Source organism: Panthera uncia, unplaced genomic scaffold, assembly GCF_023721935.1.
Source record: "Panthera uncia isolate 11264 unplaced genomic scaffold, Puncia_PCG_1.0 HiC_scaffold_1116, whole genome shotgun sequence".
In the NCBI taxonomy this organism is placed as follows: domain Eukaryota; kingdom Metazoa; phylum Chordata; class Mammalia; order Carnivora; family Felidae; genus Panthera; species Panthera uncia.
In genome coordinates this window covers 8,250-12,246 of record NW_026057718.1, presented here as the reverse complement: position 1 = coordinate 12,246, position 3,997 = coordinate 8,250, and positions in this window count along the sequence as shown.

Sequence of the window (3,997 nt, the reverse complement as noted above, 5' to 3'; positions counted from 1 at the left end):
AATTGTGCAGTCAGGAACACAAGGAGGTGGCCCTGGGGGTACTGGTTACGGGACTTAGCATTATGAGTCCCTCCCTGCTGGAGCCTGCCTCCTGGGGCTGGTCCCATGGACAGGATTCCCTGCCTTGCACTGGAGCGGGGAGCTCTCTCCCTGCCCTGGGGGATGATAATGAACTGTGTGTTCCTGTCCTGTGCTGGAGGTGCCAGAGGGAACGTGTGGGTGAGCAGCAAACTCTGGGCTCCCTGTGGCCCATCCTGGCAGTTTCCTGTGCCTCAGACAGGCCTGTCCTGTCTTCATGCAGCCCACGTGGCCTGTGGCAGCCTCTGGCCCTGGCTGTGAAGAGGGGCATCTGATTCTTCTTACCAGACTCTTCCAGTCCTCCCTGCTGAAAGTTCATTCTGGACCTGCCCATCCCACCACCTGAAAATTTCCTCTGACCCTCAGAATTGACTCTGCCCAGAAGCGTGACCCTGTGCTCACCCTTCTCCTCCTTCGACTCTGACCCTTGCTCCTTGATGCTTGGATGGAACTAGGGTTTGCTGCACTTGAAACCTTGGATTTGAATTTCAGGAAGAGGGTGTGGCCCACCCTTTCCTCCATGTGGGATTTCCTACCTTTTCCCCAGCCAGCTTTGCAGCTTGCTCTTCCCTATCATTTCTTCTTTTTTTTTAAAGTTCATTTATTTATTCATTCTGAGACAGAGAGCATGAGCAAGCGAGCATGGGGGTAGGGGCAGAGAGAAGAGGAGAGAGAGAATCCCGAGCAGGCTCTGCACTGTGCCGTTAGTGCAGAACCTGATGGGGGACTCGATCCCATGAGCCATGAGATCATGACCTGAGCCAAAGTCAAGGGCCAGATGCCTAACCTACCGAGCCACCCAGGCACCGCTTCCCTGTCATTTTACCTAGAGCATGCGCTGTGACCAGGGTCAAGATTTATACAACAGTAATAGTGATTGGCCAAGCAAGACATTCTGAATATGATGTAGGAAAATTGCTAACTTGTTCAAATCCTAAAGATAATAGTGGGGTATTCTAAGATAGTAAACATTGAAGTATTTTTCTTTTTTCTTTTTTTAAAGTAATCTCTGCCTCCAGCATGGGGCTCAAACTCATGACTTGGAGATCATAAGTTGGTTGCTCTGTGGACTGAGCCAGCCAGATGGTATTTCTAACTTCTTTTTTAGTTAGCTTGAGTGAGAAATTTATATAGATAAGGTTTGTTTCTTGTTTTTTTTTTTTTTTTTCTTTTGTCATGTTTTAAAACATAGCATTATGGGGTATTCGGGTGGTTCAGTCAGTTAAGCGTCTGACTCCTGGTTTTGGCTCAGGTCATGATCTCACAGTTTGTGAGTTCAAGTCCTGCATAGTAGGGCATTGTCATTGTGGAGACTGCTTGATGTTCTTTCTCTCTCTCTCTCTCTCTCTCTCTCTCTCTCTGCCCCTCCCCCACTCTGAATCTCTCAAAAATAAATAGATAAACTTAAAAAATTGAAAAAAAAAACACAAAAACATAGTGTTATGGGCTGAAACCGTGTTTGCATACCTCCCAAAACTTATATGTGGAAATCCAACCCCTCGATGTGATAGTGTTAGGAGGTGGGGGCCTTTGGGTGATTAGGTCATAAGGGTGGAGCCTTGTGGATGGGAGTAATGCCCTATAAGAAGAAACCTGCTCTATGCTGCTCTGTAAATGCATCTGCTAGATGGGATTACTATAGTATGTAATACTCTAGCAATACCATACTACACATAGTGTTATACTATAGTCACACTGATGGCTGGGTGGGAAAGAGAAAGCATCAGAGGAGGGTTGGGGTACTTATAGAATTCTTGGCTCTATACCTTGCCATTAGATATTCTCATAAGCAACTATTGTATTGAAAATCAATAGGCTATGAGATAGTAAGAAATAAATGCACTTATTAAGCTTGATGTGTGGCTTACACAGATAAGAATGGTAATGACCAGTGAAGATATGGATTGTACATTTCAAGCCTGTGATAAATATCTATAGAGTTCTCAGACTCCAGAGTCCATAAAGTTTTGGTAATTGCAGATCAATATGAGTGGAGGTGGAAAGGGAAGATATAAATGAGCCAGATTTTAAGAACCTGCATGGAAATTTACTCCAACAGTTTCATGGAAACAGAGTCCAATTAACATCAGACCAGCAAAGGATGGCCTGAAGTAAATTTTCAAATGGGAGAACGTGTACCTAGGAAGGAGACATATAAAGCCCCAAGGGCAGAGTTTCAGGGGGAGGAATAAGGATTAGGTTAGACTGGCAGGTGAGACTGGGAAGTGGAGAGCAGTAGGAACAATGAGCTGTCTTGAAATTTTCTATGTGGAACAGAGCCCAGTTCACAGAATGGTTTAAATATCTGAAGTATTTAGATGTAATACAGGATTACTACCTTTTTATTTTTCTACCTATTTTATGGAATTTGGTTTCTAGCCCCGTGGAGCTGGGCAATGTGTTTGCCTTCTCAAACCTTGACAGTATTTGGACTTTCATTTTCCTTAAGTAGGTCAGTACGTAAACATGTATATATGCATATGTATATGTGTATGTATGTGTATATACACACACACCCCTATTTCTATATATCTGTATTTATCTAATATGGAAGAAAGGAGGGTATTTTAATTTTCTCATCTGGAATCATGATTAACAACTCAGAGAGGAAAGATTTAAATTTAAAAAATTTTTTAATGTTTTTATTTATTTTTGAGGCAGAGAGAGACAGAGCATGAGCAGGGAAGGGGCAGAGAGAGAGGGAGACACAGAATCGGAAGCAGGCTCCAGGCTCTGAGCCATCAGCACAGAGCCCGACGCGGGGCTTGAACTCACAGACTGTGAGATCATGACCTGAGCCGAAGTCGGACACTCAACCGACTGAGCCACCCAGGCGCCCCAGATTTAAATTTTAAACAAGACCTGCAAAGATTAATGAGTGTGGATCTGGAAGGTCTACTACAGAAAAAGTTGCTGTGTGCAAGCACACCGAGCTAAGAACATGAAGGTGACAGAATCCAAAGGATAAGGAAGGTGCCAAGAAGGGTTAAGCATGCAAGGTTACCAGTGCAAATTAGGAATGTAACTTAGATCATTTTAGCCTGAGGAATCTCTTAGTCAAGTTCAAGGAAATAAACTGTTTCTGAAGAGTCTGCCCTGCCCCAAGGGTATATATGTGGAGAAAAACCAAAGTTGGGTGAGCAAGAGCCCTTGTTCGGCGTGCTGGGCAGTGTGTGGTGCACAAAGTGGGGGCATGAGCATCCTGTGGGCTCTAGAGCCAAAGAGCTTCCCTTCCAACGTAATGCATCAGGGTCCGCAGTTACCATGTTTATAGGGGACTCAAGGGCGCATCAGTTTGAGAAGCACTGTTGTACATGGCAGTAGGTCAGCAGTAGGCAGTTTCTGGAAGATTTTGAGATTCCGACGATTAAAAAGACCGTGAAAAAGTTCTGTAAAGCAGATGTGGGTTCTAAGCAAAGGGTGACGGTGAACTGAGGCATTGCCGTGCAGTGGCAGTATGGGATTTTTAAAAAATCTTCTTTATGTTTTTATTTTTGACAGAGAAAGAGAGAGAGAGAGAGAGGCAGAGAGAGAGAGGCAGAGGCAGTGTGCAAGCAGGGGAGGGGCAGAGAGAGAGGGAGACACAGAATCGGAAGCAGACTCCAGGCTCTGAGCTATCAGCACAGAGCCTGACATGGGGCTCGAACTCTCGGACTGTGAGATCATGACCTGAGCCGATTGAGCCACCCATGCACCCCAAATGTTTTAGAAACAAAAGTCAATACAGTAAGGAGCTCTTTGACTCAGCCAATGAGGAACCTAGACTATTAAAGAGAAGAAAACCACGTTAAGAAACAGTGTAACTCTACATAACTGAAGAGGGTCCAAGATTAGTGATTCTAGATTCAATTTACAGTTTTGAAATTTTTTTTGATTTTTTTTTTAATGTTTATGTATTTTTGAGAGAGAGAGAGAGAGA